The sequence below is a fragment of the Saimiri boliviensis genome, chromosome 19 (assembly GCF_048565385.1).
Source record: "Saimiri boliviensis isolate mSaiBol1 chromosome 19, mSaiBol1.pri, whole genome shotgun sequence".
Classification (NCBI taxonomy): domain Eukaryota; kingdom Metazoa; phylum Chordata; class Mammalia; order Primates; family Cebidae; genus Saimiri; species Saimiri boliviensis.
In genome coordinates, this window is record NC_133467.1 from 24,109,911 (window position 1) to 24,133,213 (window position 23,303).

Here is a 23,303-nt window from a genome sequence, read left to right on the forward strand (position 1 = left end):
AGTAGGTGCAGGGGTAATCCCGGCACTGAGTGCTCCACGCCACCCAGGGCTTTGGGGGAAGGTATATTGGGAGCTGGACCTTAGGAACAACTAGGATTTAAATAACAAATAATACAGAAAATGAAGACAATGTAGATGCGCAGAAAGAAAACAATTAACTAGGGTATGTAGGAATAAAATAGGCGAATAAGTAGAGGAAAAAACAACCAGGTGAGCAAATGTTTGTGGTAGGAGAAAAGTGCACACTGAGCAGGAGACAATAAAGCTGGAGTGCAGAGGAGGATGCACATTACAGAGAGAGGCAGGGCCCAGGCAGAGAAGGGGAGTGGCGTGGGGCGGAATCATAAAGTAAGACACTTAAATGCCCAGCTGTGGAACTGGAGCTTTCCATGTGGATAATAAGGGACCCCTGGGCATTCTTGAGTAGGGGAGAAATAAGATGAAAACCAAGTGTTAGCATAATTAATTTGGTGATATTTGGCCAGCTGTCTGAAATCTAGGAGAGACTGAGGAGACTGATTCTTTGATAACCTGGTAGAAAACTTTTCTGTTCTATACCCATTGCTCTGCCTTTCTCTGACAAAATTCGATGAAAAATGAATTTTATCATGGACATTATCTCAGGTGATTCCAGAGCCTAATGTTACGGAAAAAGAAAGTTCATATTTTAATTAGTGAATAGGCTGGGCATGGGGTATAATCCCAGCACTTTGGGCGGCTGAGGTGGGGGTGGGGGGATCACTTGATAGCAGGAGTTCAAGACCAGCCTAGGCACTCCATCTCTACTCAGGGCAAAAAAAAAATAGTGGGTCTGGCAGCACATGCCTGTGGTCCCAGCTACTTAGGAGGCTGAGGTGGGAGAATCACTTGAACCAGGGAGGTGGAGGCTTCAGGGAGCTGAGGTCGAGTCACTGCACTACAGCCTGGGTGACAGAGTAAAACTCTGTTTCAAAAAAAAAAAAAAAAAAAAAGTGAATAATGTTTCCTAATGACACTAAACTAGAAAGAGGTGACACAAGGACATTGTTTAAAGTAAAGAGTTACGTTTGTCAAAATCAAACAATAAGTATCTGGAATTATAAAGGAATCTAATAGAAAAACAAGGTTTAATTTTTAAATATTCAAATCTAGAGAAGCTCTCTGGAATACAGCTTTTGTGGGATGTGAGCTTCCGTGGAGTACTCTTTGAAGTCTAATCTTTTTTTCCTGCTTTTTTGTTGATAATTGCTAAAATATCACCACCACCATCGCTATCACCACTTCTACCAGAAGCAGCACTATCACCACCATCCTCTTTATACCCCAGGCTTACTTCAAATCCCACCACTAATATAACACACCAGCATTTATTGAGTGCTTACTGTATATAAGGCAATGTAGTAAGCACATTTCCTGCATCACTTAATTTATTTTCTACAAAGACATTGTAACAAAGGCATTATTATGATTATCACCTCCATTTCACAAAATGAAAAGGAAGCCTTAGCAAGAGAGATTATGAACCTCACACAGCCAAGATGTAGAGGAGCCAGGAATCAAATCCAGTTTTGTCTTCCTGAAGACTCCAAGCTTGTAACCACTGAGAAGTAAGCCTAAGATGTTTCTCTGGTTTCATTTCCTGGGAAGGTCCTGAACACGCTGTCAAGAAGCAGGGAGTATCTTGTTGTTCTTAAGTATCTTCATCTCCAGTGAGTGACAGGCTTGAGCAGCTCCGCCAGCAACCAGTCCTCAGGGGAGAGCTGGTATTTCACTCAGCCTGTTTCTTGTGTTTTTTTTTGTCCTCTTCCTTTTGCCAGTATAAGTTAGTGCCAATAAAATATCATTGGCTCATGAAGGAGGTGCCAAAAAAGCTGTATAGAAAAATATCCTCAATAATACTCTGTGCTTGGCACATATTATCTGAAAATCTTCAAACATAGTGCAGCCCACAGGTCCCTGAGTTACACACACATCCCAAAAGACATCCAGGGAAAGAAGATGAAACAAAGATGGCTATTCTCAAAGTCTTCCCAAGGATGTAACATGAGGCTGACCAGGAAGTTATCATCCTGACCTTACCTTAGTAATAGGCAAAGAGATACAGAAGGCGTGGGTTGGTCCCCAGAGAGAGTCTGGAAAGTCTTTTGCTCTACCAAGCTCTGCCAAAGCCTGAAACTATGAGACATTGTGGAAAAGTAATTTTATAGATAGGTTCTAGATTCAGACTTACTGGGTGAAGCTCAAATAACAAATAATTCTATGCCTCAAATTTCTCATTTGTAAGATGGGCATGATACACTTGAGTGACTGCTTTGTAGGATTATTGTGAGGATTGTGAGATAGTTCTAGAGAGATGCTTAGCAAAGTGGCACCTTAATTTCCAATCAGTGGTAAATATATGTGTAAAACTCCAGTGGGAACCAATCTCTTTTAGCAGAAGTTGTTGGTTACTAAGGAGGAAATCACAAAGCCATGAGAGAGAGGCATCCTGCTGTTGTCAGGAAAACACATTCATGAGTGCCTTCTCTACGGTGGTGGGAGTTTGGGTTGGATTGAGTTACGTATTATTGTTATCATTTTATAAGTCAAAGTGTGGAAATTCAAGTAGTTTGCTCAGGTTAGGTGGGAAAACGATGATTATAACTCTGTTCTTTCTGAATTGTAAGGATTTCCACTCTATCATGTCTCAGGTATGCATTTTTAGACATAAGGTGTTAAGATGTTTCTGTGATCTAACACCTCAGCATGACTTAGCTGTGCTTTGCTGGTGTAAGGAATCTGACTCTACAAAAGTGAAAAACTCAAATGCCCATGGGGGCCAAGGAGGGGACTCTGAGTGGATGTAAGAGAAATAGCATGGCAAGCTGCATGACAAATAGCAGAGAAACCTAAGCCTAGCTGATAGACAATAGGGAATGATGAGGACTGGGATGACCCGGCAAAATGGTGAACTGGCCCAAGCTTGAGGTGCAACTGCTGCTCCTCTCCAGCATGCTTTAGCCATATTTGGAAGTGGATCAGATGTATTTTTTTTCAGAGAAGGTACAGATTTAGATTTTTATATGAAATCACATTAAACCTTTTATTTTGAGAATATTGTAGATTCACATGCAGTTGTATGAAGTAATACAGAGAGGTGCCTTATACCCTTACCCAGTTTCCCTCAATAGCAAGTTCGATACTGTGATTTATAAGAAATATGTATTTGGTCTTTCTCCTCCTTTCCTGGCACACACCTCCTAAAACGCTTGGTCTCTTCAGAGTGATGTGTCTCTTTGTATGCTAGTAAGATAGCTGATGGCCAGGGACTCTTGGATAGCCTCAGGATGGGAGTTGGGTGCCAGGGGAGCCAACCTGTGATTAGAGGATTGGAACTTTTAGTCCTATCATCCCAACCTCTGGGGAAAGGAAAATAGGTGAAGGTTGAGTTTATTACCAACTGCGAATGATTTAATCAGGTTCTTCATATTGAACTTCCATAACAACAGAAGGGACAGAGTTCACAGAATTTCTAGGTTGCTGAACATGCTGGGGGTGCCAGGAGGGAGGTGTGCCCAGAGAGTGCTTAGAAGCTCTACACTCTTGCCCCACATCCTGCTCTGTGCATCTTCCATCTGGCTGTTCCTGAATTGTATCCTTTTATAATAACAGAGTAAATGAAAGTAAAGTATCTCCCTGAGTTTTGTGGGTCATTTTAGCAAATGATGGAATCTGTAGGGAGGTTGTGGAAACCTCTGATTTATTGTCGGTCAGTCGGAAGCACGGATAAATAACCTTGGACTGAAATGTGGCAGCTGAAATGTGGGCAGTCCTGTAAAACCTAGTCCTTAATTTGTGGAAGCTGATGTTATGTCCAGGTAGATAGTGTCAGAATTAAATGGAATTACAGGACTGGAGAATTGCTTGCTGTGTGGAGAAAACCTACCCCCAACATCTTGATAACCAGAAGTGATCAGTGTTGAGTATAGCAGGAGAAAACTGTTTTTCTTTTTGTTTTTCTTGAGATAGGGTCTTACTCCAGTGCCCAGACTGGAGTTCAGTGGCATGATCATGGCTCACTGCAGTCTTGATCTCTTGGGCTCAGATGATTCTCCCACCTCAGCCTCCTGAGTAGCTGGGAATATAGGCACGTGCCACCATGTCTGGCTGATTTTTGTGTTTTTAATTTTTTGTAGAGACAGGGTTTTGCCGTGTTGCTCAGGCTGGTCTCAAACTCCTGGGCTCAAGCAATTCAGCCTCCCAAAGTGCTGGGATTACAGGTGTACACCATTTCTAATTATTTTGAGATTTTGGAGTTTTTAAAATTTATTCTAGGTGCTCATCCTTGGTCAGATGTGTGATTTGTAAATTTTTTCTACCACTCTGTAACTTGTCCTTTTATTCCCTTTACAGAGTTCATAGGGAAGCAAATTTAAAAACATTGTGATGAACTCAGTTTATTAACTTTTCCTTTTTTTTGACTTTTGTTATCAAATCTAAAACTTTTCACCAAGTCTTAGTTTCTGAAGCTTTTCTATGTTTTTAACAGTTTTATAGTTTTACATTTTACACTTAAGTTCATGATCCATTTGAGCAAATTTTTATACAAGGTATGAGTCCTAGGCAGAGTTATCTTTTTTGCTTATGGATGTTTGTTTACTTCAGAATCACTTGTTGAAAGTCTTTTCTCCACTGAATTGCTTTAGCACATTTATAAAAAATATACTGGGCATATTTGAGTGGGTCTCCTTCTGGATTCTCCATTCCATTTCTTTAATATGTAAGTCTATCCTTTTGCTAACTCCATTTATTTAGGTCTTCTTTGATATCTTTTTATCAGAGTTGTGTAGTTTTCCAAATACAACCTCTATATATGTTTTCTTAGAGTTTTACCAATTTCATTTCTATGCAATTGTAAATGATATTATATTTTTAATTTTAGAGTCCATATGTTTATTGCTAGTGTCTAGAAATACAATTGGTTTTTGCATGTTTATTTTGAATCCTGAGACCTTGCCAAACTCACTTATGGTTCTGATCTCACCAGCAGTAATAAGGACTCGTTTTACCCCTCACCACCTGTCAAAGGCCAAGTGGTGAGCCTGGACTTCTACCCTGACCTGAAAGTTATAAGGTGGCAGACCCCTCTTACCCTGCTCAAATGGTGTCCTTATTACTGCTGGTGGGATGGGGACTCCAGGGGTAGGGGTGTCTTCATTACTGCTGGCTAGCGGTGGAAGTTCTTATACTCCATGAGGCTTCCTCTCACACATTCCCATTGGAGAGTGAGACATGTGCCTCCTTACTGCTGCGTAGGGGTGAATCTCCAGGCTCCCCACATTGGGAAGAAAATTAACACATTTTGGAAAGGGGCATCAGAGAAAAGAGATCTATAGACTCTTATTTGACCTAAGAGCTGCCTCCTGGTCATAGTAGATGAAAATCTTGGCTCATTCCTTGGCTTTCACTGACACCACCCCAATCAGGTGGTTGGTGTGCCTTGTGATACAGCCTCCTGATGTTGGAAGTTGAAGTTCTGTAGTGGGCTTTCTGTTGTGGGTGAAGTGGGGCCACGTTTCCCCCCACTACCCCCCTAGCATTTGGCTGGAGTAGAGCCATTATTGTCAAGAAGTTTTGTTTTGCTAGGTTGCTTTTTTCCTGTTTTCTGGCTAGGGATAGCACACTTTTCTTGGCCCTATTTTTGTCTGCTCCAGTTGGTGTTTCTGGGTTGCAGGCTTCTTCGGTTCCAAGTCTGGGATGTATGAATCAAAAAGAAAACCCATGGAACTCACTAATGTGCTGTTTCTCAGGTTCTAAGTCCCTATCTAATCTGGCTTCTTCTCTTTACATTTTGGAGTCATTTTTATTTTATATATAATGTCCAGGATTTTTAGTTGCCCTCAGTGACAGGAATAGGGTAAAAGTATGTCAATTCCATCTTCCTGGAAGTGAAAATCTCTCTGTATTTTTTAATAGTGACAACTAGTAAAACAAAAATTAACACATTTTGGAAAGGGGCATCAAAGAAAGATCTATAGACCCTATTTGGCTTAAGCGTGTCTTTTTGTGATTTCCATGCTAACTGAAGGGCATTTAAGGAATAAGAATCTTTACTTGCGTCGGGGGATGTGGTCAGGAGGTATGGTGGGAAAAAGGGAGAGATAATAGAGAGAGAACATTGGAACTTGGGGATCCATGCGGCATGGCTTAGAAAGAAGACACCTCTAAAACAGACCACAGCAGGTCTCTGGAGGGAGCATTCCTGGCTTTTGGGAAAACTTTAGTGCTTGAAATCCTGTGTTCAAGTTTGTTGGGGTATGGCAAAACTCAAAAAAACTATTTACTGAAAAGAAACTGCTCTTCTGATTATAAAATTAATATAGTTTCCTGTTGGAAAATTAGGAAAACACAGACAAGGAGAAAGAAGGAAATCATATGTAAACCCTTTATCCAGAGACTACTGTTAATATTTTAGCATGCTCCTTTCATTCATTTTTAAAATCTATCATGTATGTAAATGATGCTGTGGCTATTCTTTTTGCATACTTGTAATTACTTTTTTCCACTTTAATTATATCATAAATGTATTCCCCTGGCAATGAATATTTTGGAGAGAGCATGACTTTTGATAGCTTCATTGTATTTCATTATGTGAAATTTAGCAACAGTTCTACTGTTAAATGTTTTGTTGTTTATAACTTTTCATTATTATAAATAGTGCTGTGATGAGAATGTAAGAAATGTTTGGCCACATATCTCATTAAGTTTTAGAACTAGGATTACTTGAGCAAAAGGCATTTAGGGCTTTTGATTTGATTTTATAATTAGATTATTCTCCAGAAAGATTACCAATTTACATTCCCACCAGTGGTATGTGAATTTCTGCTACAATGCACTCTTGTAGGTACTGAATGTTATCATTTAAAATATCTTCACAAATTTAAAGGCAACAAGGAATCATATTATCTAATTCATATTTATTTTATTAGTAATTGCTATTAAAATTAAATATCATTTCTCTTTTTTTGTCTTTTTTTTTTTTTTTTTTTTTTTTTTTTTGAGACGGAGTTTCACTCTTGTTACCCAGGCTGGAGTGCAATGGCGCGATTTTGGCTCACCGCAACCTCCGCCTCCAGGGTTCAGGCAATTCTCCTGCCTCAGCCTCCTGAGTAGCTGGGACTACCGGCACGTGCCACCATGCCCAGCTAATGTTTTTTGTATTTTTAGTAGAGACGGGGTTTCACCATGTTGACCAGGATGGTCTCGATCTCTCGACCTCGTGATCCACCCTCCTCGGCCTCCCAAAGTGCTGGGATTACAGGCTTGAGCCACCGCACTCGGCCTCTTTTTTTGTCTTTTTAACTTTTTTTCTAATAATCGCTTTTTGTTATTTGTACATTTTTTTTCCTGTTGTGCTTTTCTACTTGTTTGTTAGTTGTATTACAAGGATGGTTCTCAATTTTGTCATTGCCTTTTAATTTTGTACACGATGATTCCTTTTGACATAGAGCAGTTTACAATTTCAAATCTGTTATTTTTTCCTTGGATTCCTAAAAAGCTTTTGGGCTTAGGGGGTCCTTCTGTACCAGTCCAATTTTATCCATTACTGCATATCAAGTGATCTCAAAATGTAATAGCTTAAAACAACAACTACTTTATTATATTTTATACTTTTTGTAGGTTAAAGATTTGGGCAGGGCTTGGCTGGTGGGTTTTCTGCATTACTTGTGGTGTTGACAGAAGTCATTGAATGTTAATTACCTGGTGGATGGGCTAGTTTGGAGAGCCCAAGGTGGAGTAGCTCACGTTTCTGGAACCTTGGTGGGGATGGTGGCTCATCCAGTGATCTTGGGGTAGTTAGAACCTTTACTTGGCAGCTCAGGGCTCCAAAAGCGAGTGTTCTAGGAAACAAAGAGGAAGCTGTAAGGCCTTTTATGACAAAGCCTTGGACGTCAGCTACTCTGTTGGTGAAACAGTCTCAAGCCTACTCACATTCAAATGGGTTTCATGGAATATGGTATAGCATGGAATCTGTGGCCATATTTTAAAATTGCCACAGCAGCCCAAGATAAGTTAAATGTACACTTATATTTTCTTCTAGCTTGTTTATGCCCCTCTGCCTCCTCCTGCCCCTCCTGCCCCTCCTTTCCCTCCTCCTCCTCCCCTTTTCTTTCTTTATAAAAATATTAAATCCTTAATCCATATGGAGATCATTTAATACAGATTTATAATGAGGTTCAAATTTGAATTATTTCCCTAGTAAATGGTTTCACTGTAATTTTTTTTTTTTTGGTGGATAATCGTTTCTTTATTGACAGCTGCTGACTTTTATAGATACTAGGGACTGTGTGAATGTTCTATTAATGGAAAAGAAAATGCCCTTCATGCTTTATGATTCGTTTTCTAGCACTGGTCTCCCTAGTCCAGCTTTCAGTCTGAGAAGCAACCAAGCACACTGCTGATGCTGGGCTAGTCAGTGAGTGGCTTGCTGGCTTACTTTCTCTGGGTGGCTTGCTTTCCAGATGGACTTTCTTGGCTAGAAGGACTCTGTGACTCGGGGCCTGATTGTTGACCGAATTTAGAGGGGCTCCTACTTTTCAATCTACTCAAAATAGCAGGCTCTGGTACTTTTGAGAGCTCTGCGTCTTGGGCTATTGCCATGGCATGTATCTGAGGTAGTTTTGTTGTTATGATTCTAAGTGTGATAGTTCCTGCGGAAGATTATTTCTGAGATGAAGTAACTTGACTGTTTCTAATGGGGTGAGCATTAACTCACTTCATTAACATACTAAGCTAAAAGAGGAGAGAAACTCCTGTACCACAAGAAGGTTTCCCTACAACCTCCCCCTCTATCTGAAGGTCTTATCTAACCCTGGCTCCACTCAACACTCCTCCACTCCAGAAGGACCTTCTGACCTGTCCTCCAGCTTCCTCACCTACATCTCAACTTCCTCCTTTCTACTTCTACTATCACCAAGAAGTGGAGAGCTCAGCTCTGTGGTCAGAGCTCTTGAAATGCTAAATTCTGCTTGATCATTCATTTTATTAACAACTACCAACACTATTGCTGTTGTTGCTGCTGCCATTCACTTGCCTATGTACCCTATAATCTGCTAGCTTTACTATAATAATTCCACCCAACAGTTGTTGAGATAGCTACTAGTATTCCCTTTATTTATTTATTTTTTTTGAGATGGAGTTTTGCACCATCACCCAGGCTGGAGTGCAGTGGTGCAATCTTGGCTCACTGCAACTTTCGCCTCCTAGGTTCAGATTCTTCTGCCTCAGCCTCCCAAGTAGCTGGAATTACAGGTGCTCGCCACTACACCCAGCTATTTTTTTGTATTTTTTTAGTAGAGATGGGATTTTACTATGTTGGCCAGGATGGTCTCAAACCCCTGACCTCGTGATCCACCCACCTTGGCCTCCCAAAGTGCTGGGATTATAGGCACGAGCCACTGTGCCCAGCCATATTCCCATTATTTTAAAATAAGTGGATGGTGGTTTAGAGATGTTGAAAAATGTGTTCAAGCTGTGTAGTTAGTAAATGGTGGATCAGGACTTTTAAGTCTGGTAGTCTGCTAACTTTTAGACACTGTGTGTTTCTTCCTTCCTTCTCTCATAATAATCCCCAGTTCCTAACTGTAGATGGGTATTTACACTTCTCCCTGTAAAATGGCCACACACTGCTGATATCGTGGGTCACAGGGAGGAATATCTATTTGAGGACATGCAATCCCTGTTTGGCAGGGACCCACATTTGGAACTCAGTCCTCCTGAAGTTTTACTTACCTGATCCCTCTGTTTCCAGCCAGCTCTTGCTGAGGGGTAGGAGCCTCATTCTTTTAGACAACACAGAGTGGAGACGTGCTTCAGGTAATTGGCCTGCCCTGTGAAAACGCCTTGCTGTTTTCTCAGGTGAGTTTGCTTGTAACTTAACTGCAGCTCCGTGACTTACTGCTTCTTTTCCAGGCTCTTATAGGATAAATTTGCTAATGTGGCCTGAGTCCAGAACACACCCTAGTCTTCTCTGGAGAGAAGCAGAGTCAGGGAAGGAAGAGATTTTGTAATATGGACAGTGTTCAGTGTTCATCGCTGAGGAGTCAAGCGTCAGTTTGCATTCGTCATGGGCAGAGGACCCCGCAGCTGGTGGAAGGCCAGTAGCAGTGTAAAGGTAAGACTGAATGGTGAGGACTTCCTGTGATGGAGGAGGTAGGGAAATTAAAGGAAGCTTCCTGAGGTTATGCCCCTTTGCTCCCTGTGTTCGTTTTCTGGAGGTGCCATAACAAAATACACAGCCTGGGTGGCTTAAACAACAGAAACATATTGTCTTACAATACTGGGGCCTGGAAGACCAACACCAAGGTGTCTTCAGGTTTGGTTTCTCTTGAGGCCTCTCTCCTTGACTTGCAGATCATGGCCTTCTCCCTGTGTTTTCACATCGTATCTCAGTTGTGTGCCCTTTGTATCTCTTTTTGTATCCCAATTTCCTCTTCTTATAAGGACAATAGTCAAAATGGATTAGGGCCCACTCTAATGACCTAATGACCTCATTTTCCCTCAGTCACCTTTTAAAGGACCCTCTCTCCAAATATAGTCACATTCTGAGGTCCCAGTGGTTAAATCATCAACATGTGACTCTTAGGAGGAACATAATTCAGCCCAAAGGACTCCCTTTCTGCCCTTCTGAGAATACCAAGCAGTGGAGACCTAAGCTTTTAGCACCTCTGGTCTTGCCAGACCTCAGAGAGCATGAATGGGAGAGAGAATGGCCAACCTAAGGTTACATAAATGAATAATGAGTCACCAGTGAGCAACAATTTGATCATCAAATTTTTTGTTTGATATAAATCTTGGCAAGGGAAACTTATTGGCATGTCTTCAGGGCCATGCAGTTCTCTTACCTATTTATTTCTTTTGCAAGGAATTAGAAGTTTTCAAGTTAAAAAAAAAAAAAAAAGAAAGAAAAAAACTAAATCTTTATAAAACCTTAGCAGAGTCTCCAGGGAAGTTGTGAATTGTATGTTTTTGTCCATTAAAAAAAGTATTGTATTCTCCAGAGGGAGGCATTGGTCAATTTTGTAACAGAGACTGAAATTGAGGCCAAATATTACCATTTCACTCTTGACATTTATCTGGAATTAGGATGTGTACAAACCTCGTGACCTAGCATCACAAGAAGATTTTGTTTGTTTTGCATTGGTGAGCTTACTTTTTAACCTCTTTTATGCTAGATTTTGGTAGTGCTTTGCTTCTGTTGCAGCCCATATGGGTAATGATTATAAAGTCATCTTATGCTAATGCTATTGAAAAGGCTTTATCTCTGCAACCAAATTGTAGCTCTGATTAAGAACGGTCCTTGTCTTACATTGGCTTATTTTGCTAAGCATAAAATTGGAGTAATTTTATTCATTATCTACTACTTAGAGGTCAACATGTCCAAACTCCTCTGTTGAAGACACTGTTGGTTGCCCACCAGGGAGTCATTTCCCCCTTTCTACCTTTCTATCAACACCCTGATTTTAGTAACCCTCCTTTGAGGGGTCATGTTCTTTTTAAGAATTGGTCTCTACCTAACCATAGAAGGCAAATCTTCATTGTTTTAGGCTAATTTATGGTGGCCTTTTCTTGTCTGGTGATTGTTTAATCAGGGGTAAGCTATGCTGATTCTTGACAAGGAAATATAGAGGTACATCTCATGGAGGGACACAAGATTGGGACATTCTCTTTTTCTGCCTCTAAAGACTGTTGAAAGCATATGAGACCTGACCCACAGATCTCAGGACTGTGGAGGAAAACTGCAGAATAGCTGGGCAGGACCCGTGCTGTATCTATGTCAGGGAATTAATCCACCTTGAAATTGCTCTACCTCCACACTTCATGTTATGCACAATAATAAATGTCCTTATTGTTTAAGCTACTTTTGGTTAGGTCTTCTATAATTTGCTACCCAAATCATCTTACACAGACTTTGTTTGGAAAGTTGACGTTGCCTGGGAAGCTGAGTGTCTTGGTCCATTTTGTGTTGCTATAAAGGAATATCAGAAACTAGGTAGTTTATAAAGAAAAAAGATTCATTTGGATCACAATTCTGATGACTGAAGAGCTCCAATTGGGCATTTGCATCTAGTGAGGGCCCCAGGAAGCTTCCACTCATGGTGGAAAGTGAAGGGGAGCCAGCATGTGCAGAGATTACATGGTGAGAAAGAAAGCAAGAGACAGGTTAGTGGTGCCAGTGTCTTTTAAACAAAAAGCTCTCATGGGAACTAACGGAGTGAGAACTCACTCACCGCCTAGGGAGGGCATTGCTCTATTCATGAGGAATCCACCCCCATGACCCAAACACCTTCCATTAGGCCCCATTTTCAACATTGGTGTTCAAATTTTAATATGACTTTTGGAAGCAACAGATATCCAAACCATAGCACCAAATCAAAAAAACTCCTTCCTTTCTCACATATGAAAGGAGAAAGAAGGCAGCCATGTTTGGTTAGCAGTTCTGGTTGGTCTGTCTCCTGAAGAAGTTTCTCTGCTAATGTTCCATTCCTCAAAGACCTGCTACTTATGGGAAGACTATTTCCTAAGATTGAGCTGGTTCAAAAAGAGAATACATTCAATAGGTAGCAAAGAAAGGTCTCTTCCCATTTGACAGGAGACAGGATTCATTGTTGATGACTTTCTGGATACCAAGAAGGATTCAAGCCAGGAAGTCATTAGCTGATTGCAGCAATTTTTGTACAAACGTGATTTCAAAGTGTGACTCTAATCTTGCCAACTTTGTGAGGTAAGGATCTAGCCAAGGATGGAGAGTGTTTCATAAACATTCCCTTAGCATTGCTAGAAACCACAGAGCCCAGTGATATCGCTGCCAAACAGTTGTGCAGTGCCTAAAATAATTGACACTAGGATTCTGAGTTTGAGACCAGCCTGGGAAACATACTTAGAACCCCATCTCAAAGCAAAAAAAAGTAGTCAGGTATGGTGGTGAGCACCTGTAGTCCCAGCTACTCGGAAGGCTGAGGTGGGTGGATTACTTGAGCCCAGGAGTTCGAGACTACAGTGATCTATGATTACATCACTGCACTGCAGCCTGGGTGACCCAACAAAATCCTGTCTCAAATTAAAAAAAAAAAAAAAGAAAGAAAGAAAATGGAATCTTAGAGGGAAAATAAACTGTGGTAGAGTAGCAGCTTTCTTCTGTCCACATATGCTGAGCTGAGATTTGGTAGTGAAACACCTGATGTTAGAATTCTATGGAAAGTTAAAATCAAACCAGGGGCCCAGTCTCCCCAAACATGCTATCTAAATAAGGTCATTATCAGCAATACTCAGTGAATGCCAGGAAGCTGCTTGGTATCCTACTTTGGGCTCAGAAGGACTGAGGAGTATAGGGAAGGCAGTTCCTGGTCTACATTGTCTTCTCCTGAGGGACCCAGGAACTCTGTTCTGCTAGGTAGGGCTTATATAATTTTTTCAAAATGATACAACCCATGATTGGTCTTACCCAGGGATGGCATATGACCTACATTTGATAGGGATTATAATCTTTAACCTACAGAGCTATGGACAGCTCCAAAATGAGTAGTTCCTTTCGATTGTAAGGATAAATTTCTACTCCCTGGAACTGGGTTCTTGAATTCACCATGACCTTCAACCTGCATTCTGCACATTTTTCTTCATTCGTGGTACATTTCATACCTTATCGTGTAGGTAGAAACCAATTAGCTACCCATCTTCTCTCCAACCTCCACCCCTACCAAACTAATTTATCTGTATTTGCTAAAGGAATCCTCTGAATGGAAGACAATGCTCCTCAGCCTCCAGGAAGAATCTAAAATGGGCAAATAGGAAAGCAAGTCAGAGAGCAAAGGATAAATCTCTCTTAAAGCATTTGTTCATTCATTCATTCAAAAAATATTTATTAACTACTACTCAGGAGGCTGCGGCATGAGAATTGCTTGAACCCAGGAGGCAGAGGTTTTGGAGAGCTGAGATTGTGCCACTGTACTCCAGCCTGGGCGATGGAGCAATGCTGTCTCAGAAAAAAACAAAAAAAAACCAAAAACAAAAAAAAAAAACCCCACAAAATGTTATTGAGGTCCTACTTGGTGCTATGCTCTGTGATAGACACTGGAGATGCCGTCATGAACAAGATAAATATCTCTGCTCTGCTCTTAGGAGTTTATAGTCTGAAAAGGACAGAGAAGGTGATAAAATATTCAATTATAAATTCAAATAAGTGCTTCAAAGGATAAAAACTGGATATTAAGAGGCAAAAAGTGGAGGGACAAACCTACTTTACTTTTATGGTCAAGGAAGGAGGTCACATTAAAACAAGACCTGAGGATCAAGGAATCAGTTGTGAAAAATCTTTCTAGGAGGGGTACATACTGTACTTTGAGACACTGTGGTAACAATAGACTTGAGTGTTCAAAGAATTAAAAAACAGGTCATGTGGCTGGAATATTGAGGGGAGGGAGAATATTTGAAAATGAAGTTGGAGCTGGATGTGGTCGCTTACACCTGTTACCCCAGCACCTTGGGAAACCAAGGGAGGAAGATCCCTTGAGTCTGGCAGTTTGAGACCAGCCTAGGCAACATATTGAAACCCCATTTCTACAAAAAATACAAAAATTAGCTGGCCGCAGTAGCACATGCCTGCAGTCCCAGCCACTTGGGAGGCTGGGGCTAGGTGGGAGGACTACTTGAGCTTGTGAGGTTGAAGCTGGGAAGTCAACCTTGTTGCAATGGCAGCTCCCCCACCCTGCTACCACTTACTAAAAACTACGTAATATCATTTCTAGAGTACAGGGAAGAATGCTTGTGGGGGGAATGATAAGGGAGGAATATTTGGTTTCCTATGAAATCACCAGGCTTTGTAAAGAACTGTGCCTGACTATAAACAATGCTATATTAAGTATGTGATTTTCAATATCAAGATTAGCACAATTAATATAATAAATTGCCCTTCAAAAGAGAACTTGATGAACCAGTGTTTTAAAAGGAAGTTCTGATTGAAGTAATTGTGAAACCTTCAGATTTGACTCAGTTTCCCACTTAACTTCCTCAGTGATACAACCAAAGTGACACAGGGTCAAAATAAGCACATCTTTATTGAATGTGTATTCCATGCCTAACACTGTGATAGATGTGGTGGCTTCAAAGACATACAGATGGCCTCTGTCCTCAAGGACTTTAAAATATAGTAGGAATGGTAGAAAGAGTACACCAGCACAATCACTTGAATTGCATATAACCACCACTTTGGATTTCTAATTGGCATATCATACACAGAACTCAATATGATCAAGGGATGAGAATTGGAAGGATAATTTAAGAGTCATGAATGAGGCTTGGCCAAGCAAAGAGGTGAACAAGAATGCTGGGATTCTCCTTACACAGTGTTATTTTTCCCACAGGATTGTTCTAGGCACCTGGATAGAACAGGCAGCCAGGATGGCTTGTTCCTGTTCTCCTATGCTTCTATCATTGGCAGTAAACTTGTACAGTAAATATTGGAACCCCTGGTTACCATAGTAATTTCCCAGACTTTGAAATTACCATGAGATGGGGCCTGTCCCCAGTGTCATAGTTCCCCTTTTTGATACAAAGCATGGAATAGGAAGGAATAGAGGGTTCCGTAGAACTTGTGTAGAGAAAACTTAGGTGCTCAGGCTTAAATGCCTCTGAGATTGTAAGCTAGCATGACAGAATTCAGAGTCTGAGCCTTTCATCTTGAGCAAGATGTTTGATTTTATTCTATTGGAATGAACAAGTTGGACTTGATGAATACCAACCAATAATGTCCCATTCCAACTAGTTGACCCTGTTTCTCCTGGAAGTAAGGTTCTCAAACTCCTTTTGGTGGGATTCCATTTTGCCCAGTAACATAAGACATGTCACAAAGATCCCAACTATCTTGTTAGAGATTATGTAGGATTCAGTCATGTCTGTAGCTAAAGAAAAGTCTAGTGGTATGTTCCTAAATTCCTTTCCCAGCCTCTAACATTGTACAATAGATTTCCTTATATTTTTCTTTGGTTTGGTTTTCACTAGAATGGGCACTGGAATGGTTGGTATTATGGGTAATGGCAGCATCTGGGAATGGAATTGATGGACTGGGAGAAGTCCCCTGTTTGATTCACCCGTGATTGTTTTTCATTCCACAGGTATGGATTGGGTAGTTATTATGTGCCAAGACGCTGTCACAGACACAGGCCTTATCACTTTTAGTAATCAACGTCGACATTACAGAAAACAGGTTGAGTACCTCAAGCACTGTCTTAGATCAGCTCTCTTAAATGGCTTCACGCTTCCTGGGGTTCAAGCCTTGAACTCCAGGAAGAGGGTCAGAGTGTTGAGTTGTGTTTCTAACCACTCAACTACTGGCATGTTAAAAATACCATTCAGAAGAGGATACTTTCTTTGGTTTATGTTAGGAGTTACTGTTATTTGGTGGTGTCCCTTCCAAAATTCACTTTGAAATTTAGTCCCCAGTACAATAATATTAAGAGGTATATGGCCTTTGGGAAGTAATTAAGTCATAAGGGCTATCCCCTCATGAATGCAATTACTAAGATTTAGTAATTTAACCCTTAAGAGAGGGCTAAAGGTTGAAAGATGCCTGTTCTTACCCTTCTGCCATGTGAGGACACAGTGTTCCTCCCCACTGGTGGGCATAGCAACAGGGCACCATCTTGGAAGTAGAGAGCAGCCCTCACCAGACACTAATCCTGCTGTGTCTTGATCCTGGACTTCCCAGCTTCCAGAATGAAGAGAAATAAATTTCGATTGTTTATACATTACCCAACATGTAGTATTTTATTATAGCAGCTCAAACGAACCAAGATAGGATCCTCCTTAATCCTTTAGTGGGCCTGCTGATTTTCCCAGGCATTGCTCTCTCTCCTTCAGGCTTCCTCCTCCAGTGCACCTTTTCCAAAGGGATCAGACCCTGAGATGGCTCGTTCCTTCTCAGTCATACAGAATAAAACTCAGGCGATGTTTGCCAGTGTAGAATTGAAGGCAGCTTGTTGTGATCCAATGCAGATGATTATTAGAGCAGTGAGACTTTTAAACTTGGGTTTCTTCATGTACTAGTTGCATGATGCTGAACAAGTTAATCACTGTAAATGAAAATTTTCTTATAAATACAACTAATTTAGTGTCTATATCCTAAGCTGTTGAAGAGAATCAAATGAAATCAAATACACAAGAGATCTGGGTAAGGTACAAAGTATTACACAGATGCAAATCAGTCCTGTTAGGCATACTGCTAAGGTTGGTGACAGATGTTAAGAGTGCCTGGCTCAACTCAACTCCCACCACTCCCTCTCTGTGGAGTGGCAGAGTCTAAAGATCCATGGTTTCTCATTTTATCCATTTAATGCTGTAAGCATAGGGTCTAGGATTTATATCTTTTCAAGGGTCTGTTAATGTGGGCAGCAGCACAGGCCAAATCCTGGGGCCAAGAGAACCCAGGTGCCGCTTGTGGGAGGCTCAAGTCTTGATGATTCAGGTCCAGCCCGTGGACGGCACGAGGCGGCACGAGGCTGGTAGCGGCACGAGGCACACCAGGCCGGAATTTCCCAACTGCAAGCTTCCTTTGCCCCGCCCCCCTGCCTGGCCTATTTAAGCTGTGAGCTCAGCAACAATAAACGAGACTTGATCAGACTCCTGTCTTGTCTCCATTTCTCGCGTCTCCTGCCCATCCATCCCCACTCCCTCCCTTCGGGCCCCTGTTGTCGTCCTGCAGGTCGGGACAGTTTGGCGCCCGAACAGGGACCCGAAGTAAGAGGGACACAGTGAGGGACGTCGTCGAAGCTGGCCGGATTGAAGGAAGAAATCCAGAGTAGGAGTCACCACGGGAACCTGCTGCGGCCTTGCTCTCTGGAGTCAACAACATGGTATCATTTATCCTGATTGCTTTCCCTCCTTGTCTTATTGTCTAATCGGTCCTGTTATACTCAGCAAACTCAGGAGCTTCTCAAGATCACAAATTGAGGCCATAAAGATGCAGCCCATTCAGGTCCATTACCACAAGCAGGAGATGGCAGACCTAGAGATGGAGCTTGATACCTTTCCTCTCAGGTCACCCGGCGAGCTGAACCGGTTAGCCAATGACGGGCAACTGAGGAGCATGAGTAAGGACACTCCACCTAAAATAAGGAGGAAAACGTTTTTCCCCTCCCCATGATGAATAAGGAGTCAATGTTCTCTCATGTGGGGTCCTCTGACCTAAGACAGGCACGGTTCCCGCGGGCATAACTACCACTCAGCCTAATAAAATAAAAAAGGGGGACCTGTGGGCAGCAGCACAGGCCAAATCCTGGGGCCAAGAGAACCCAGGTGCCGCTTGTGGGAGGCTCAAGTCCTGATGATTCAGGTCCAGCCCGTGGACGGCACGAGGCGGCACGAGGCTGGTAGCGGCACGAGGCACACCAGGCCGGAATTTCCCAACTGCAAGCTTCCTTTGCCCCGCCCCCCTGCCTGGCCTATTTAAGCTGTGAGCTCAGCAACAATAAACGAGACTTGATCAGACTCCTGTCTTGTCTCCATTTCTCGCGTCTCCTGCCCATCCATCCCCACTCCCTCCCTTCGGGCCCCTGTTGTCGTCCTGCAGGTCGGGACATGTTAATATATTTGCAATGTGTGAGACATGGTGAAAATGTAAACACAAAACATGTAAAGAAAACTGCAATATAAAAAAAGAGATGAATGTTTAAGTTAATGTCTATGAAATATTTCTTTTCAATGAGTCAACTGCAACACAACTCTTACTGTGTTGTATATCAATTATTTTTAACGTGTGATATGTGTATATCTTAATATGCTCGATGTAATAAAAAGTAGGACTTCTGAAAGGAAGTTTTTAGAGCCTATGAGATATTTGGGCAGCTTTGTCTAGGTCTATGGAGAATGTGAAGCAAGAACAAAGGCCTTTTCTTTTTCCGTAGTTAAACTCATGTTCGTCTGTTAGGATCTAGTATCATATTTATTTTTAACTGAATGGTTTAAAAAAATTCTCTTTTCACTTCTTTCCTTCCTTTGGTGTCTTGCAACGTATCCAATTCAGCTAAAGAAGATGAACTAGCTCCTTCTATTCAGCTCCAACGTTAGATATTCCCACTGTCTATATGTTTTGGGGAATGTTTATACATCAGGAAGGTCACCCCAATTTCCTCCCCCCCCATCTGCCTCTCAGCTTTGTGTCCTATTCTTGTGGTCTGCAATCTGGGACTGGTTATTTGAAGGTATTTATAGAATTGTAAGAAGGCTGTTTGGCCAGGTGGGCCTGAGCTGGAGCTAAGAGGCTTTGTGAAAGCAGATGAACACCACATGGGGCTCCCCTCTTGCCTCTGCCACTCTGCTGCTGACCCTGAGCAAGCCCTTTTCTGTCTGCTCTTCCACCTGCTTCTCTGTGTAAATAGCATTCAGGAGGCTGGATGAGCACTAAGACCCAGCCTTCTTGTTCTGTGCTTCTGATGACACTTCCCAGTGACCCTGGCATACAAGTGTGTGCCATAGCCACTCAATGGGGAGGCATATCCATAGCCCACTCAGTGGAAGAGGTCAGCCTGGGCAGACCTTGTTCTGCTGCTTTCTTCCAAGTTGACAAAGTTGATAAAACTTTTCCAAATTGGGAAAGCAACCTACTGGATTTGCCTAATGAAGTGTTGCATACACCAGATGATTAAAAACAAAAGCATAACAAAGCTCTTTCATCTCAGGAACTGAAAGCCACTTGACATTCGTTTTTCCCCCATTAATCACCCTGCTTTCCCACAGGGTTCTTTGTGACGGTGGGTGATGGGGAGACGAAGGTGTTGAGGTCATATTTCGGTGGCTGCGAGGCTGCTGACAGCCACTCCCTGCACTCTGCCTTACTAGCTGAACCTTGATTTGGCTCCAGTATCAGTGGCCACACTCTTCAGGGAAAGACACCTCTAGGAGGTGGAAGAATGGATTAGATAAGCCAGTTACAGAAATTTATTCCTCCTGCTTGTAATTTTGTGCTATGAATCTGTCCAATGAGATACCTACGAGGGCAAGTCTGCTAAGGTGGCAGAACCTACTAGGGAAGTTCTTGTTTTCTAAAAAGGACTCAGAGTAGGAGCGCTGCCTCTCTTCCTGCCCCCCTTATCATTGTGCGTGTATATGATGCTCGAATGTCTGGATACGACAAGAACAAACATCAACAAGCTGAGAATGGCAGAGAGAGAAAATGGAAAAAAATCTGGGTCCCTGATGACATATTTGAGCTTCTCATTTAAGCAAACCTTGGAGCTTCTTTACTATGGAAGCTGTTATTGTGAGAGAGAATAATTTGTCCTTGTTGCTCAGGGCCACTTCTAGTTGGGTTTGCTGCTATAAGGGTATGCTAACAGCTGAGCCAAGCTGACTCTTTTGCTCCCACCTGCCTATCTCTGCTTAGAGAGTATCTGGGAGAGGTTATCCCAAAGATAAGGGCACCATCAGAGTGCATGTCTCCTATCGGAACTTTCCAAACCAATCTATAACGTAGGGCAGAGGAGAGGGAAATTAAATCCCCTGTAGAATTGGTTGGGGTATGGAGGCAAAGCCTAAAGCTGCCAGCCAGAAAGCTGATATTTATTTGACTTCCTGTGTTCTTAACTTTGAAATTCATGTGAAATTTTCATTCTAGTTTTTAAAATGCCTTGTTCTTAATGTAAAACTCCTCTTTTACCTACTTAACAGTTTAATTATTTAGCTCTTCCCACCACGCAAATGTTCAATTTAAAGTGAGCCTACGACAACCCCTCGCAAGGCTTGTGTCCCACGTGATACCAAACAGCCAAACACCTGCTCCTAGAAGCAATCTGTGGAGAAAGCTTGCAAAAGTCCCTGAGATCACTGTTGCAAACAGGGGCGAGGTCAAAGCAAAAGGAAGTACCTTGGGTGAATGTGGCAGCTTTTCTTTCCTACAAATCCTCTGGCTGGAAAGTGCAGGCAGGGAGTGATGACAGAAGCCAAGCACAGACAACATTCCTGCCACAGGTGAGGTCTATATAGGTGAATTCCCAGGCTGCACAGGTGACCCTTGAAGGATGGCTGAGAGGCCAGGTGACTTGCTGCAGGCCGTCGTTCAGTGCCAGAGACGGCGTTTCACTTCCATCATGCTTCACAAACTCTGGCAGGCTGCACTTAGATGTGAAAGGAAAATTACTGACATTATTTTGAATGTTTCTCCTGTGCTCCACTTACCTGGGCTGTATTTTGGTGAAATCTAAATTCTTTTGTTAAAGCTCCCTGGACTGTAAGCTCAGGGAGGCCAGGGACTTTACCTGTCCTATTCCTTGTGGAATCCCCAGTACCTAGAACTATGTCTGGCACATAGTTTGTGCTTCATAAACATTTTTTGAATGATGATCTTTGAATATATTGAGTTAGGAATACTTTGAAGGCTATCCTATAGTAGGAGAGAAGAAAGTCTCTATAGTTACTGAGGGCAACTACAGTCTAAAATAAGTTTAGACAACAGGGATAGAGAGTAACAAATGAAGACAGGGCCCTGGACACCCAGGAGTGGATCTCAGAAGGCATCCAAGAAACGAGATACTGGAGGAGGCAGCGGTGGGGACCTAAGTGTGGCCAACTGCAGTAGGCACTGCTCTAGGTCTCAGAAGCCCTGAGTGAGACCACAGCTCATTTCTACCTGTGCCAGCATCTCTGTGGGCCTGGGTCCAGGATGTGGGCCACATGACGTTCTTGTGGCCCCTGGAGAGAACTGTGCTCCATCCCCTTAGTGCCTCACCCAAGGCCTTACTAGGAGGATGGAATATGATGACAATATTTTTTTCAGTCCCTGTTCAATGATCTCTTCCTGTTTAATCACGCAGCAAAGTTTCAGGACACCTGGGGAGGTTTCCACATCCTGAAGGAGAGGCTGTGGGGAATCCCCTGAATTATTTCTAGTGGGAGGAGAAGTAGGAGGTGGTGCTAAACTGCACAAGTTTGAGATAGCTAAGCTGGCACAGTGTTGGCAGAAGAGACCCTTGTTAGACTGTTCAAGGCCTTGTCTGCTAAGCACGTGGGGAGAGCCCAGTAAGTGGCTGAGTGGGGCCAGGCTGCCCTCCTATCTGGCTGTCTGGCAGGGTTCCTATACTTCTTGTGCTCTCTCCTCATCAACAACAACCTGGCATTTCTCTTTCCAGACTCAAGAACCTTTTGAATTCCTGGGTTCTATTCCACCTGCTCCCTCAGATACGCTGCCTCTCAAATTGGAGTTTCCAAGGGAGGGAATATTTAACCCAAGGGTTTCCCAGCTGCTTATCTGAGCTGAGATGATCTTAGCAGTGTGCATAGTGATTGGGCACACAGGCTCTGGGGTCAGCTCGCCTGCGTTCTGCTCCTTGTTATGTCTTTACTAAACTGTCTAATCTTGGACAATGCACATAACATTGGTAGACTCTAGAGTTCTCCTCCATAAAAGGGGGTTAATGATAAAAACCCCTGGGATTGTTCTGAGGATTAAAATAGATAAGGTATGTAAGGCATTTAACACTGGGCTTGCCACAGAGCAAGTGATCAATAAATGTCAACGATCATTATTTTTCCTTCCCCTTTTTATGCTTCCTTTCGTCTTTTTGTCTAAATTGCTAGGTTCTTTCACATTGTTTCATGGTGAGTGTGTTTATGAAGAGTGAAGATAGGAATGATAGGGCACAGAGGCATTTTTTGGTCTTATTTTTCAAATCATCTGATACATACAAAAAATTGCTACTTATTGAGGACTGGGCCTGTATACTATGGTGTTTTTAAAGGATGTCCACAATTTTTCAGCACTCTTTCAAAAGAAGGAAGGGTCTAATTCCTCTCCCCTAGAATATAGTTTGGTGGTAGTGACTTGCTTCTAACAAATAAAAGGCAATGAAAGTGATGCTACTGTGTGACTTTCCAGCCAGGCCAGAAAAGATGATACAGTTTCACCTGCTTCTCTCTCAAGTGAGACATGTGCCTTTGGAGCCCTGAGCTACCTCATAAGAAATCCAGAGACCCTGAAGGGTCCATTTGGGGGGACCCTGTGGAGGGGCCCAAAGGGATAGAGGGAGGTGCCTAGTGAGCCACAGCTACTCCAGCCCCTGCTCGCTGTTTGTCTTCCCAGCCCAGGAACAAGACGTGTGAATGAAGAACCCTTGAAATTGACCCCAGCTGTAGCCACTCACCAGACTTGCCTCAATCTCGTGAGAGACCACGAGTCAGACTAGCTCAGCTCAGCTGCTCTCTAATTCCTGGCTCACAAAACCTGCAAGAGCTAATAACTGCTTTGGTAAGGCTAAAAGTTTTGGGTTGATTTGTTATGCATTGCTAGATAACAAATATAG

The 23,303-nt window shown here is 42.4% G+C and overlaps 1 long non-coding RNA gene across 3 annotated transcripts in view; it reads left to right on the top strand.

The window, feature by feature from the left end:
- The window catches only part of LOC141582313 (uncharacterized), a 63,314-nt gene that overhangs the window by 34,324 nt on the left and 5,687 nt on the right, over positions 1 to 23,303 (top strand). The window contains exons 3-5 of one of the 3 annotated variants that reach the window (XR_012515180.1): positions 9,931 to 10,132; positions 17,714 to 17,864; positions 23,084 to 23,248. This is a non-coding gene — a long non-coding RNA (uncharacterized LOC141582313). Of the gene's footprint in view, positions 1 to 9,930; positions 17,865 to 23,083; positions 23,249 to 23,303 lie in introns of all 3 variants that reach the window. The other 2 variants (XR_012515179.1, XR_012515178.1) reach the window with 2 other exon arrangements.